We start from the raw sequence: 17,678 nt of genomic DNA, 5'->3' as shown, positions 1-17,678 counted from the left end.
GAGGATATTCTAGCCCCAGTCCATTGGTGGATTTATAGTGTATTATAATATTTCAGTAGTCCCATCCATAATTTTATTATAGTTATTATAATAAGATATATCAGTAGTCCCAGTCCATTGGTGGATTTATAGTGTATTATAATAGAGATATATCTTTCCCAGTCCATTGGTGGATTTATAGTTATTATAATAGAGGATATATCAGTAGTCCCAGTCCATTGGTGGATTTATAGTGTATTATAATAGAGGATATATCAGTAGTCCCAGTCCATTGGTGGATTTATAGTGTATTATAATAGAGGATATATCAGTAGTCCCAGTCCATTGGTGGATTTATAGTGTATTATAATAGAGGATATATCAGTAGTCCCAGTCCATTGGTGGATTTATAGTGTATTATAATAGAGGATATATCAGTAGTCCCAGTCCATTGGTGGATTTATAGTGTATTATAATAGAGGATATATCAGTAGTCCCAGTCCATTGGTGGATTTATAGTGTATTATAATAGAGGATATATCAGTAGTCCCAGTCCATTGGTGGATTTATAGTGTATTATAATAGAGGATATATCAGTAGTCCCAGTCCATTGGTGGATTTATAGTGTATTATAATAGAGGATATATCAGTAGTCCCAGTCCATTGGTGGATTTATAGTGTATTATAATAGAGGATATATCAGTAGTCCCAGTCCATTGGTGGATTTATAGTGTATTATAATAGAGGATATATCAGTAGTCCCAGTCCATTGGTGGATTTATAGTGTATTATAATAGAGGATATATCAGTAGTCCCAGTCCATTGGTGGATTTATAGTGTATTATAATAGAGGATATATCAGTAGTCCCAGTCCATTGGTGGATTTATAGTGTATTATAATAGAGGATATATCAGTAGTCCCAGTCCATTGGTGGATTTATAGTGTATTATAATAGAGGATATATCAGTAGTCCCAGTCCATTGGTGGATTTATAGTGTATTATAATAGAGGATATATCAGTAGTCCCAGTCCATTGGTGGATTTATAGTGTATTATAATAGAGGATATATCAGTAGTCCCAGTCCATTGGTGGATTTATAGTGTATTATAATAGAGGATATATCAGTAGTCCCAGTCCATTGGTGGATTTATAGTGTATTATAATAGAGGATATATCAGTAGTCCCAGTCCATTGGTGGATTTATAGTGTATTATAATAGAGGATATATCAGTAGTCCCAGTCCATTGGTGGATTTATAGTGTATTATAATAGAGGATATATCAGTAGTCCCAGTCCATTGGTGGATTTATAGTGTATTATAATAGAGGATATATCAGTAGTCCCAGTCCATTGGTGGATTTATAGTGTATTATAATAGAGGATATATCAGTAGTCCCAGTCCATTGGTGGATTTATAGTGTATTATAATAGAGGATATATCAGTAGTCCCAGTCCATTGGTGGATTTATAGTGTATTATAATAGAGGATATATCAGTAGTCCCAGTCCATTGGTGGATTTATAGTGTATTATAATAGAGGATATATCAGTAGCCCCAGTCCATTGGTGGATTTATAGTGTATTATAATAGAGGATATATCAGTAGTCCCAGTCCATTGGTGGATTTATAGTGTATTATAATAGAGGATATATCAGTAGTCCCAGTCCATTGGTGGATTTATAGTGTATTATAATAGAGGATATATCAGTAGTCCCAGTCCATTGGTGGATTTATAGTGTATTATAATAGAGGATATATCAGTAGTCCCAGTCCATTGGTGGATTTATAGTGTATTATAATAGAGGATATATCAGTAGTCCCAGTCCATTGGTGGATTTATAGTGTATTATAATAGAGGATATATCAGTAGTCCCAGTCCATTGGTGGATTTATAGTGTATTATAATAGAGGATATATCAGTAGCCCCAGTCCATTGGTGGATTTATAGTGTATTATAATAGAGGATATATCAGTAGTTCCCAGTCCATTGGTGGATTTATAGTGTATTATAATAGAGGATATATCAGTAGTCCCAGTCCATTGGTGGATTTATAGTGTATTATAATAGAGGATATATCAGTAGTCCCAGTCCATTGGTGGATTTATAGTGTATTATAATAGAGGATATATCAGTAGTCCCAGTCCATTGGTGGATTTATAGTGTATTATAATAGAGGATATATCAGTAGTCCCAGTCCATTGGTGGATTTATAGTGTATTATAATAGAGGATATATCAGTAGTCCCAGTCCATTGGTGGATTTATAGTGTATTATAATAGAGGATATATCAGTAGTCCCAGTCCATTGGTGGATTTATAGTGTATTATAATAGAGGATATATCAGTAGTCCCAGTCCATTGGTGGATTTATAGTGTATTATAATAGAGGATATATCAGTAGTCCCAGTCCATTGGTGGATTTATAGTGTATTATAATAGAGGATATATCAGTAGTCCCAGTCCATTGGTGGATTTATAGTGTATTATAATAGAGGATATATCAGTAGTCCCAGTCCATTGGTGGATTTATAGTGTATTATAATAGAGGATATATCAGTAGTCCCAGTCCATTGGTGGATTTATAGTGTATTATAATAGAGGATATATCAGTAGTCCCAGTCCATTGGTGGATTTATAGTGTATTATAATAGAGGATATATCAGTAGTCCCAGTCCATTGGTGGATTTATAGTGTATTATAATAGAGGATATATCAGTAGTCCCAGTCCATTGGTGGATTTATAGTGTATTATAATAGAGGATATATCAGTAGTCCCAGTCCATTGGTGGATTTATAGTGTATTATAATAGAGGATATATCAGTAGTCCCAGTCCATTGGTGGATTTATAGTGTATTATAATAGAGGATATATCAGTAGTCCCAGTCCATTGGTGGATTTATAGTGTATTATAATAGAGGATATATCAGTAGTCCCAGTCCATTGGTGGATTTATAGTGTATTATAATAGAGGATATATCAGTAGTCCCAGTCCATTGGTGGATTTATAGTGTATTATAATAGAGGATATATCAGTAGTCCCAGTCCATTGGTGGATTTATAGTGTATTATAATAGAGGATATATCAGTAGTCCCAGTCCATTGGTGGATTTATAGTGTATTATAATAGAGGATATATCAGTAGTCCCAGTCCATTGGTGGATTTATAGTGTATTATAATAGAGGATATATCAGTAGTCCCAGTCCATTGGTGGATTTATAGTGTATTATAATAGAGGATATATCAGTAGTCCCAGTCCATTGGTGGATTTATAGTGTATTATAATAGAGGATATATCAGTAGTCCCAGTCCATTGGTGGATTTATAGTGTATTATAATAGAGGATATATCAGTAGTCCCAGTCCATTGGTGGATTTATAGTGTATTATAATAGAGGATATATCAGTAGTCCCAGTCCATTGGTGGATTTATAGTGTATTATAATAGAGGATATATCAGTAGTCCCAGTCCATTGGTGGATTTATAGTGTATTATAATAGAGGATATATCAGTAGTCCCAGTCCATTGGTGGATTTATAGTGTATTATAATAGAGGATATATCAGTAGTCCCAGTCCATTGGTGGATTTATAGTGTATTATAATAGAGGATATATCAGTAGTCCCAGTCCATTGGTGGATTTATAGTGTATTATAATAGAGGATATATCAGTAGTCCCAGTCCATTGGTGGATTTATAGTGTATTATAATAGAGGATATATCAGTAGTCCCAGTCCATTGGTGGATTTATAGTGTATTATAATAGAGGATATATCAGTAGTCCCAGTCCATTGGTGGATTTATAGTGTATTATAATAGAGGATATATCAGTAGTCCCAGTCCATTGGTGGATTTATAGTGTATTATAATAGAGGATATATCAGTAGTCCCAGTCCATTGGTGGATTTATAGTGTATTATAATAGAGGATATATCAGTAGTCCCAGTCCATTGGTGGATTTATAGTGTATTATAATAGAGGATATATCAGTAGTCCCAGTCCATTGGTGGATTTATAGTGTATTATAATAGAGGATATATCAGTAGTCCCAGTCCATTGGTGGATTTATAGTGTATTATAATAGAGGATATATCAGTAGTCCCAGTCCATTGGTGGATTTATAGTGTATTATAATAGAGGATATATCAGTAGTCCCAGTCCATTGGTGGATTTATAGTGTATTATAATAGAGGATATATCAGTAGTCCCAGTCCATTGGTGGATTTATAGTGTATTATAATAGAGGATATATCAGTAGCCCCAGTCCATTGGTGGATTTATAGTGTATTATAATAGAGGATATATCAGTAGTCCCAGTCCATTGGTGGATTTATAGTGTATTATAATAGAGGATATATCAGTAGTCCCAGTCCATTGGTGGATTTATAGTGTATTATAATAGAGGATATATCAGTAGTCCCAGTCCATTGGTGGATTTATAGTGTATTATAATAGAGGATATATCAGTAGTCCCAGTCCATTGGTGGATTTATAGTGTATTATAATAGAGGATATATCAGTAGTCCCAGTCCATTGGTGGATTTATAGTGTATTATAATAGAGGATATATCAGTAGTCCCAGTCCATTGGTGGATTTATAGTGTATTATAATAGAGGATATATCAGTAGTCCCAGTCCATTGGTGGATTTATAGTGTATTATAATAGAGGATATATCAGTAGTCCCAGTCCATTGGTGGATTTATAGTGTATTATAATAGAGGATATATCAGTAGTCCCAGTCCATTGGTGGATTTATAGTGTATTATAATAGAGGATATATCAGTAGTCCCAGTCCATTGGTGGATTTATAGTGTATTATAATAGAGGATATATCAGTAGTCCCAGTCCATTGGTGGATTTATAGTGTATTATAATAGAGGATATATCAGTAGTCCCAGTCCATTGGTGGATTTATAGTGTATTATAATAGAGGATATATCAGTAGTCCCAGTCCATTGGTGGATTTATAGTGTATTATAATAGAGGATATATCAGTAGTCCCAGTCCATTGGTGGATTTATAGTGTATTATAATAGAGGATATATCAGTAGTCCCAGTCCATTGGTGGATTTATAGTGTATTATAATAGAGGATATATCAGTAGTCCCAGTCCATTGGTGGATTTATAGTGTATTATAATAGAGGATATATCAGTAGTCCCAGTCCATTGGTGGATTTATAGTGTATTATAATAGAGGATATATCAGTAGTCCCAGTCCATTGGTGGATTTATAGTGTATTATAATAGAGGATATATCAGTAGTCCCAGTCCATTGGTGGATTTATAGTGTATTATAATAGAGGATATATCAGTAGTCCCAGTCCATTGGTGGATTTATAGTGTATTATAATAGAGGATATATCAGTAGTCCCAGTCCATTGGTGGATTTATAGTGTATTATAATAGAGGATATATCAGTAGTCCCAGTCCATTGGTGGATTTATAGTGTATTATAATAGAGGATATATCAGTAGTCCCAGTCCATTGGTGGATTTATAGTGTATTATAATAGAGGATATATCAGTAGTCCCAGTCCATTGGTGGATTTATAGTGTATTATAATAGAGGATATATCAGTAGTCCCAGTCCATTGGTGGATTTATAGTGTATTATAATAGAGGATATATCAGTAGTCCCAGTCCATTGGTGGATTTATAGTGTATTATAATAGAGGATATATCAGTAGTCCCAGTCCATTGGTGGATTTATAGTGTATTATAATAGAGGATATATCAGTAGTCCCAGTCCATTGGTGGATTTATAGTGTATTATAATAGAGGATATATCAGTAGTCCCAGTCCATTGGTGGATTTATAGTGTATTATAATAGAGGATATATCAGTAGTCCCAGTCCATTGGTGGATTTATAGTGTATTATAATAGAGGATATATCAGTAGTCCCAGTCCATTGGTGGATTTATAGTGTATTATAATAGAGGATATATCAGTAGTCCCAGTCCATTGGTGGATTTATAGTGTATTATAATAGAGGATATATCAGTAGTCCCAGTCCATTGGTGGATTTATAGTGTATTATAATAGAGGATATATCAGTAGTCCCAGTCCATTGGTGGATTTATAGTGTATTATAATAGAGGATATATCAGTAGTCCCAGTCCATTGGTGGATTTATAGTGTATTATAATAGAGGATATATCAGTAGTCCCAGTCCATTGGTGGATTTATAGTGTATTATAATAGAGGATATATCAGTAGTCCCAGTCCATTGGTGGATTTATAGTGTATTATAATAGAGGATATATCAGTAGTCCCAGTCCATTGGTGGATTTATAGTGTATTATAATAGAGGATATATCTCCCAGCTCATCAGGACTCTTTGATGTGGCTGGTTTATACCTGTCTGTCTCCACTACCATCAGGGCAGACAGACAGGTATAACAGACAGACAGACAGACAGACAGACAGACAGACAGAGACAGACAGACAGACAGACAGACAGACAGACAGACAGACAGGTATAACAGACAGACAGACAGACAGACAGACAGACAGACAGACAGACAGACAGACAGACAGGCATAACAGACAGACAGACAGACAGACAGGTATAACAGGCAGACAGACAGACAGACAGACAGACAGACAGACAGACAGACAGACAGACAGACAGACAGGCATAACAGACAGACAGACAGACAGACAGACAGACAGACAGACAGACAGACAGGTATAACAGACAGACAGACAGACAGACAGACAGACAGACAGACAGACAGACAGACAGACAGACAGACAGACAGGTACCTACATGTGAACGGGGCGTGGCTGACAGGTGGGACAGACAGACTCGTCTCTGTTGACCTCTAACACCGTGTCAGGAAACCACACGGAACACTTGCATTCTGGGTAACCAACGCAGGACAGGTACTTCCTGTTAGAGAGGAAGGAAGGGAAGATATTGACTAGCAGAGAAGCAGACTAAGATTGTATACCCTCCAAGACTTTGTGTAAAATGTTGTGAAAGTGATAAAAATGTCAGTATGGAAAATAACTAACCTTCCTTCCTTCACAACAACAGAACCAACCTTCCTTCACAACAACAGAACCAACCTTCCTTCCCTCACAACAACAGAACTAACCTTCCTTCCTTCACAACAACAGAACTAACCTTCCTTCACAACAACAGAACCAACCTTCCTTCCTTCACAACAACAGAACTAACCTTCATTCACAACAACATAACTAACCTTCCTTCACAACAACAGAACTAACCTTCCTTCACAACAACAGAACTAACCTTCCTTCACAACAACAGAACTAACCTTCCTTCACAACAACAGAACTAACCTTCCTTCACAACAACAGAACTAACCTTCCTTCACAACAACAGAACTAACCTTCCTTCACAACAACAGAACTAACCTTCCTTCCTTCACAACAACAGAACTAACCTTCCTTCACAACAACAGAACTAACCTTCCTTCCCACAACAACAGAACCAACCTTCCTTCACAACAACAGAACTAACCTTCCTTCACAACAACAGAACTAACCTTCCTTCACAACAACAGAACTAACCTTCCTTCACAACAACAGAACCAACCTTCCTTCACAACAACAGAACTAACCTTCCTTCCTTCACAACAACAGAACCAACCTTCCTTCACAACAACAGAACTAACCTTCCTTCACAACAACAGAACTAACCTTCGTTCCTTCACAACAACAGAACTAACCTTCCTTCACAACAACAGAACCAACCTTCCTTCACAACAACAGAACCAACCTTCCTTCACAACAACAGAACCAACCTTCCTTCACAACAACAGAACTAACCTTCCTTCACAACAACAGAACTAACCTTCCTTCCTTCACAACAACAGAACTAACCTTCCTTCACAACAACAGAACTAACCTTCCTTCACAACAACAGAACTAACCTTCCTTCCTTCACAACAACAGAACTAACCTTCCTTCACAACAACAGAACTAACCTTCCTTCACAACAACAGAACTAACCTTCCTTCACAACAAAAGAACTAACCTTCCTTCACAACAACAGAACTAACCTTCCTTCACAACAACAGAACTAACCTTCCTTCACAACAACAGAACCAACCTTCCTTCCTTCACAACAACAGAACTAACCTTCCTTCACAACAACAGAACTAACCTTCCTTCACAACAACAGAACTAACCTTCCTTCACAACAACAGAACTAACCTTCCTTCACAACAGCAGAACTAACCTTCCTTCACAACAACAGAACTAACCTTCCTTCACAACAACAGAACTAACCTTCCTTCACAACAACAGAACCAACCTTCCTTCACAACAACAGAACTAACCTTCCTTCACAACAACAGAACTAACCTTCCTTCACAACAACAGAACTAACCTTCCTTCACAACAACAGAACTAACCTTCGTTCCTTCACAACAACAGAACTAACCTTCCTTCACAACAACAGAACTAACCTTCCTTCACAACAACAGAACTAACCTTCCTTCACAACAACAGAACTAACCTTCCTTCACAACAACAGAACCAACCTTCCTTCATTCACAACAACAGAACTAACCTTCCTTCACAACAACAGAACCAACCTTCCTTCACAACAACAGAACTAACCTTCCTTCACAACAACAGAACTAACCTTCCTTCACAACAACAGAACTAACCTTCCTTCACAACAACAGAACTAACCTTCCTTCACAACAACAGAACCAACCTTCATTCCTTCACAACAACAGAACTAACCTTCATTCCTTCACAACAACAGAACCAACCTTCATTCCTTCACAACAACAGAACCAACCTTCCTTCACAACAACAGAACTAACCTTCGTTCCTTCACAACAACAGAACTAACCTTCCTTCACAACAACAGAACTAACCTCCCTTCCTTCACAACAACAGAACTAACCTTCCTTCACAACAACAGAACTAACCTTCCTTCACAACAACAGAACTAACCTTCCTTCACAACAACAGAACTAACCTTCCTTCACAACAACAGAACCAACCTTCCTTCACAACAACAGAACCAACCTTCCTTCACAACAACAGAACTAACCTTCCTTCACAACAACAGAACTAACCTTCGTTCACAACAACAGAACTAACCTTCCTTCACAACAACAGAACTAACCTTCCTTCACAACAGCAGAACTAACCTTCCTTCACAACAACAGAACTAACCTTCCTTCACAACAACAGAACCAACCTTCCTTCACAACAACAGAACTAACCTTCCTTCACAACAACAGAACCAACCTTCCTTCACAACAACAGAACCAACCTTCCTTCACAACAACAGAACTAACCTTCCTTCCTTCACAACAACAGAACTAACCTTCCTTCCTTCACAACAACAGAACTAACCTTCCTTCCTTCACAACAACAGAACTAACCTTCCTTCACAACAACAGAACCAACCTTCCTTCACAACAACAGAACCAACCTTCCTTCACAACAACAGAACTAACCTTCCTTCCTTCACAACAACAGAACTAACCTTCCTTCCTTCACAACAACAGAACTAACCTTCCTTCCCTCACAACAACAGAACTAACCTTCCTTCCCTCACAACAACAGAACTAACCTTCCTTCCTTCACAACAACAGAACTAACCTTCCTTCCTTCACAACAACAGAACTAACCTTCCTTCACAACAACAGAACTAACCTTCCTTCCCAACAACAGAACTAACCTTCCTTCACAACAACAGAACTAACCTTCCTTCACAACAACAGAACCAACCTTCCTTCACAACAACAGAACCAACCTTCCTTCACAACAACAGAACTAACCTTCCTTCACAACAACAGAACTAACCTTCCTTCACAACAACAGAACTAACCTTCCTTCACAACAACAGAACCAACCTTCCTTCACAACAACAGAACTAACCTTCCTTCAAAACAACAGAACTAACCTTCCTTCACAACAACAGAACCAACCTTCCTTCACAACAACAGAACCAACCTTCCTTCACAACAACAGAACTAACCTCCCTTCCTTCACAACAACAGAACTAACCTCCCTTCCTTCACAACAACAGAACTAACCTTCCTTCACAACAACAGAACCAACCTTCCTTCACAACAACAGAACTAACCTTCCTTCACAACAACAGAACTAACTTTCCTTCACAACAGCAGAACTAACCTTCCTTCACAACAACAGAACTAACCTTCATTCACAACAACAGAACCTTCCTTCCTTCACAACAACAGAACCAACCTTCCTTCACAACAACAGAACCAACCTTCCTTCACAACAACAGAACTAACCTTCCTTCACAACAACAGAACTAACCTTCCTTCACAACAACAGAAGCAACCTTCCTTCACAACAACAGAACTAACCTTCCTTCACAACAACAGAACCAACCTTCCTTCACAACAACAGAACCAACCTTCCTTCACAACAACAGAACTAACCTTCCTTCACAACAACAGAACTAACCTTCCTTCACAACAACAGAACCAACCTTCCTTCACAACAACAGAACTAACCTTCCTTCACAACAACAGAACTAACCTTCCTTCACAACAACAGAACCAACCTTCCTTCACAACAACAGAACTAACCTTCCTTCACAACAACAGAACTAACCTTCCTTCACAACAACAGAACTAACCTTCCTTCCTTCCTTCACAACAACAGAACTAACCTTCCTTCCTTCCTTCACAACAACAGAACTAACCTTCCTTCCTTCACAACAACAGAACTAACCTTCCTTCCTTCACAACAACAGAACTAACCTTCCTTCACAACAACAGAACCAACCTTCCTTCACAACAACAGAACTAACCTTCCTTCACAACAACAGAACTAACCTTCCTTCACAACAACAGAACTAACCTTCCTTCACAACAACAGAACTAACCTTCCTTCACAACAACAGAACTAACCTTGCTTCACAACAACAGAACCAACCTTCCTTCACAACAACAGAACTAACCTTCCTTCACAACAACAGAACCTTCCTTCCTTCACAACAACAGAACCAACCTTCCTTCACAACAACAGAACTAACCTTCCTTCCTTCACAACAACAGAACTAACCTTCCTTCCTTCACAACAACAGAACTAACCTTCCTTCCTTCACAACAACAGAACTAACCTTCCTTCCTTCACAACAACAGAACTAACCTTCCTTCACAACAACAGAACCAACCTTCCTTCACAACAACAGAACCAACCTTCCTTCACAACAACAGAACTAACCTTCCTTCCCTCACAACAACAGAACTAACCTTCCTTCCTTCACAACAACAGAACTAACCTTCCTTCCTTCACAACAACAGAACTAACCTTCCTTCACAACAACAGAACTAACCTTCCTTCACAACAACAGAACCAACCTTCCTTCACAACAACAGAACCAACCTTCCTTCACAACAACAGAACTAACCTTCCTTCACAACAACAGAACTAACCTTCCTTCACAACAACAGAACTAACCTTCCTTCACAACAACAGAACCAACCTTCCTTCACAACAACAGAACTAACCTTCCTTCAAAACAACAGAACTAACCTTCCTTCACAACAACAGAACCAACCTTCCTTCACAACAACAGAACCAACCTTCCTTCACAACAACAGAACTAACCTCCCTTCCTTCACAACAACAGAACTAACCTTCCTTCACAACAACAGAACTAACCTTCCTTCACAACAACAGAACCAACCTTCCTTCACAACAACAGAACTAACCTTCGTTCCTTCACAACAACAGAACTAACCTTCCTTCACAACAACAGAACTAACCTTCCTTCACAACAACAGAACTAACCTTCCTTCACAACAACAGAACTAACCTTCCTTCACAACAACAGAACCAACCTTCCTTCCTTCACAACAACAGAACTAACCTTCCTTCACAACAACAGAACCAACCTTCCTTCACAACAACAGAACTAACCTTCCTTCACAACAACAGAACCAACCTTCCTTCACAACAACAGAACTAACCTCCCTTCCTTCACAACAACAGAACTAACCTTCCTTCACAACAACAGAACTAACCTTCCTTCACAACAACAGAACCAACCTTCCTTCACAACAACAGAACTAACCTTCGTTCCTTCACAACAACAGAACTAACCTTCCTTCACAACAACAGAACTAACCTTCCTTCACAACAACAGAACTAACCTTCCTTCACAACAACAGAACTAACCTTCCTTCACAACAACAGAACCAACCTTCCTTCCTTCACAACAACAGAACTAACCTTCCTTCACAACAACAGAACCAACCTTCCTTCACAACAACAGAACTAACCTTCCTTCACAACAACAGAACTAACCTTCCTTCACAACAACAGAACCAACCTTCCTTCACAACAACAGAACTAACCTTCCTTCCTTCACAACAACAGAACTAACCTTCCTTCACAACAACAGAACCAACCTTCCTTCACAACAACAGAACTAACCTTCCTTCACAACAACAGAACTAACCTTCCTTCACAACAACAGAACTAACCTTCCTTCCTTCCTTCACAACAACAGAACTAACCTTCCTTCCTTCACAACAACAGAACTAACCTTCCTTCCTTCACAACAACAGAACTAACCTTCCTTCCTTCACAACAACAGAACTAACCTTCCTTCACAACAACAGAACTAACCTTCCTTCACAACAACAGAACCAACCTTCCTTCACAACAACAGAACTAACCTTCCTTCACAACAACAGAACTAACCTTCCTTCCTTCACAACAACAGAACTAACCTTCCTTCACAACAACAGAACCAACCTTCCTTCACAACAACAGAACTAACCTTCCTTCACAACAACAGAACTAACCTTCCTTCACAACAACAGAACTAACCTTCCTTCACAACAACAGAACTAACCTTCCTTCACAACAACAGAACTAACCTTCCTTCACAACAACAGAACCAACCTTCCTTCACAACAACAGAACTAACCTTCCTTCACAACAACAGAACCTTCCTTCCTTCACAACAACAGAACCAACCTTCCTTCACAACAACAGAACTAACCTTCCTTCCTTCACAACAACAGAACTAACCTTCCTTCCTTCACAACAACAGAACTAACCTTCCTTCCTTCACAACAACAGAACTAACCTTCCTTCACAACAACAGAACCAACCTTCCTTCACAACAACAGAACCAACCTTCCTTCACAACAACAGAACTAACCTTCCTTCCTTCACAACAACAGAACTAACCTTCCTTCCTTCACAACAACAGAACTAACCTTCCTTCCCTCACAACAACAGAACTAACCTTCCTTCCTCACAACAACAGAACTAACCTTCCTTCCTTCACAACAACAGAACTAACCTTCCTTCCACAACAACAGAACTAACCTTCCTTCACAACAACAGAACCAACCTTCCTTCACAACAACAGAACCAACCTTCCTTCACAACAACAGAACTAACCTTCCTTCACAACAACAGAACTAACCTTCCTTCACAACAACAGAACTAACCTTCCTTCACAACAACAGAACCAACCTTCCTTCACAACAACAGAACTAACCTTCCTTCAAAACAACAGAACTAACCTTCCTTCACAACAACAGAACCAACCTTCCTTCACAACAACAGAACCAACCTTCCTTCACAACAACAGAACTAACCTCCCTTCCTTCACAACAACAGAACTAACCTCCCTTCCTTCACAACAACAGAACTAACCTTCCTTCACAACAACAGAACCAACCTTCCTTCACAACAACAGAACTAACCTTCCTTCACAACAACAGAACTAACTTTCCTTCACAACAGCAGAACTAACCTTCCTTCACAACAACAGAACTAACCTTCATTCACAACAACAGAACCTTCCTTCCTTCACAACAACAGAACCAACCTTCCTTCACAACAACAGAACCAACCTTCCTTCACAACAACAGAACTAACCTTCCTTCACAACAACAGAACTAACCTTCCTTCACAACAACAGAACCAACCTTCCTTCACAACAACAGAACTAACCTTCCTTCACAACAACAGAACCAACCTTCCTTCACAACAACAGAACTAACCTTCCTTCCTTCCTTCACAACAACAGAACTAACCTTCCTTCCTTCCTTCACAACAACAGAACTAACCTTCCTTCCTTCACAACAACAGAACTAACCTTCCTTCCTTCACAACAACAGAACTAACCTTCCTTCACAACAACAGAACCAACCTTCCTTCACAACAACAGAACTAACCTTCCTTCACAACAACAGAACTAACCTTCCTTCACAACAACAGAACTAACCTTCCTTCACAACAACAGAACTAACCTTCCTTCACAACAACAGAACTAACCTTGCTTCACAACAACAGAACCAACCTTCCTTCACAACAACAGAACTAACCTTCCTTCACAACAACAGAACCTTCCTTCCTTCACAACAACAGAACCAACCTTCCTTCACAACAACAGAACTAACCTTCCTTCCTTCACAACAACAGAACTAACCTTCCTTCACAACAACAGAACTAACCTTCCTTCCTTCACAACAACAGAACTAACCTTCCTTCCTTCACAACAACAGAACTAACCTTCCTTCACAACAACAGAACCAACCTTCCTTCACAACAACAGAACCAACCTTCCTTCACAACAACAGAACTAACCTTCCTTCCTTCACAACAACAGAACTAACCTTCCTTCCTTCACAACAACAGAACTAACCTTCCTTCCCTCACAACAACAGAACTAACCTTCCTTCCCTCACAACAACAGAACTAACCTTCCTTCCTTCACAACAACAGAACTAACCTTCCTTCCTTCACAACAACAGAACTAACCTTCCTTCACAACAACAGAACTAACCTTCCTTCACAACAACAGAACCAACCTTCCTTCACAACAACAGAACCAACCTTCCTTCACAACAACAGAACTAACCTTCCTTCACAACAACAGAACTAACCTTCCTTCACAACAACAGAACTAACCTTCCTTCACAACAACAGAACCAACCTTCCTTCACAACAACAGAACTAACCTTCCTTCAAAACAACAGAACTAACCTTCCTTCACAACAACAGAACCAACCTTCCTTCACAACAACAGAACCAACCTTCCTTCACAACAACAGAACTAACCTCCCTTCCTTCACAACAACAGAACTAACCTTCCTTCACAACAACAGAACTAACCTTCGTTCCTTCACAACAACAGAACCAACCTTCCTTCACAACAACAGAACTAACCTTCCTTCACAACAACATAACTAACTTTCCTTCACAACAGCAGAACTAACCTTCCTTCACAACAACAGAACTAACCTTCCTTCACAACAACAGAACTAACCTTCCTTCACAACAACAGAACTAACCTTCCTTCACAACAACAGAACCAACCTTCCTTCACAACAACAGAACCAACCTTCCTTCACAACAACAGAACTAACCTTCCTTCACAACAACAGAACTAACCTTCCTTCCTTCACAACAACAGAACTAACCTTCCTTCCTTCACAACAACAGAACTAACCTTTTTTCACAACAACAGAACTAACCTTCCTTCACAACAACAGAACCAACCTTCCTTCCTTCACAACAACAGAACTAACCTTCCTTCACAACAACAGAACCAACCTTCCTTCCTTCACAACAACAGAACTAACCTTCCTTCACAACAACATAACTAACCTTCCTTCACAACAACAGAACTAACCTTCCTTCACAACAACAGAACTAACCTTCCTTCACAACAACAGAACTAACCTTCCTTCACAACAACAGAACTAACCTTCATTCCTTCACAACAACAGAACTAACCTTCCTTCACAACAACAGAACTAACCTTCCTTCACAACAACAGAACTAACCTTCATTCCTTCACAACAACAGAACTAACCTTCCTTCACAACAACAGAACTAACCTTCCTTCCTTCACAACAACAGAACTAACCTTCCTTCACAACAACAGAACTAACCTTCCTTCACAACAACAGAACTAACCTTCCTTCACAACAACAGAACTAACCTTCCTTCACAACAACAGAACTAACCTTCCTTCACAACAACAGAACCAACCTTCCTTCACAACAACAGAACTAACCTTCCTTCACAACAACAGAACTAACCTTCCTTCACAACAACAGAACTAACCTTCCTTCACAACAACAGAACTAACCTTCCTTCACAACAGCAGAACTAACCTTCCTTCACAACAACAGAACTAACCTTCCTTCACAACAACAGAACTAACCTTCCTTCACAACAACAGAACTAACCTTCCTTCACAACAACAGAACCAACCTTCCTTCACAACAACAGAACCAACCTTCCTTCACAACAACAGAACTAACCTTCCTTCCTTCACAACAACAGAACTAACCTTCCTTCACAACAACAGAACTAACCTTCCTTCACAACAACAGAACCAACCTTCCTTCCTTCACAACAACAGAACTAACCTTCCTTCACAACAACAGAACCAACCTTCCTTCCTTCACAACAACAGAACTAACCTTCCTTCACAACAACAGAACTAACCTTCCTTCACAACAACAGAACTAACCTTCCTTCACAACAACAGAACTAACCTTCCTTCACAACAACAGAACTAACCTTCATTCCTTCACAACAACAGAACTAACCTTCCTTCACAACAACAGAACTAACCTTCATTCCTTCACAACAACAGAACTAACCTTCATTCCTTCACAACAACAGAACTAACCTTCCTTCACAACAACATAACTAACCTTCCTTCCTTCACAACAACAGAACTAACCTTCCTTCACAACAACAGAACTAACCTTCCTTCACAACAACAGAACCAACCTTCCTTCCTTCACAACAACAGAACTAACCTTCCTTCACAACAACAGAACTAACCTTCCTTCACAACAACAGAACTAACCTTCCTTCACAACAACAGAACTAACCTTCCTTCACAACAACAGAACTAACCTTCCTTCACAACAACAGAACTAACCTTCCTTCCTTCACAACAACAGAACCAACCTTCCTTCACAACAACAGAACCAACCTTCCTTCACAACAACAGAACTAACCTTCCTTCACAACAACAGAACTAACCTTCCTTCACAACAACAGAACTAACCTTCCTTCACAACAACAGAACTAACCTTCCTTCACAACAACAGAACTAACCTTCCTTCACAACAACAGAACTAACCTTCCTTCACAACAACAGAACTAACCTTCCTTCACAACAACAGAACTAACCTTCCTTCACAACAACAGAACCAACCTTCCTTCACAACAACAGAACTAACCTTCCTTCACAACAACAGAACCAACCTTCCTTCACAACAACAGAACTAACCTTCCTTCAAAAAGTTTGTCTCTCCCGTCCAGTCTCATCTCTGCCCCCAGTCTCCCCCATTTCATCCCTCCCCCAGTCTCCCCCAGTCTCCTCGTCTAATCAGTCTCCCCCAGACTCCCCCCTCTCTCCCAGTCTCCCCCCTCCCCCAGTCTCCCCCCTCCCACAGTCTCCCCCAGTCTCCCCACTCTCCCAGTCTCCCCCAGTCTCCCCACTCTCCCAGTCTCCCCGTCTCCCCACTCTCCCCCAGTCTCTCCCAGTCTCCCCCAGTCTCCCCACTCTCCCCAGTCTCCCCACTCTGCCAGTCTCCCCCCTCCCCCAGTCTCCCCCATTTCATCCCTCCCCCAGTCTCCCCCCTCCCCCAGTCTCCCCCATTTCATCCCTCCCCCATTCTCCCCCCTCCCCCAGTCTCCCCCAGTCTCCCCCCTCCCCCAGTCTCCCC

At 39.5% G+C, this 17,678-nt stretch overlaps 1 pseudogene; it reads right to left on the bottom strand.

Moving 5' to 3' along the window:
* Positions 1-6,710: 6,710 nt before the first annotated feature.
* LOC123732709 (DNA topoisomerase 3-alpha-like) overlaps positions 6,711-17,678 on the bottom strand; it is a 65,551-nt pseudogene continuing 54,583 nt past the window's right edge.

The sequence above is a fragment of the Salmo salar genome, unplaced genomic scaffold (genome assembly GCF_905237065.1).
Source record: "Salmo salar unplaced genomic scaffold, Ssal_v3.1, whole genome shotgun sequence".
Lineage (NCBI taxonomy): Eukaryota > Metazoa > Chordata > Actinopteri > Salmoniformes > Salmonidae > Salmo > Salmo salar.
This window is presented reverse-complemented; position numbering and strand designations above follow the sequence as displayed.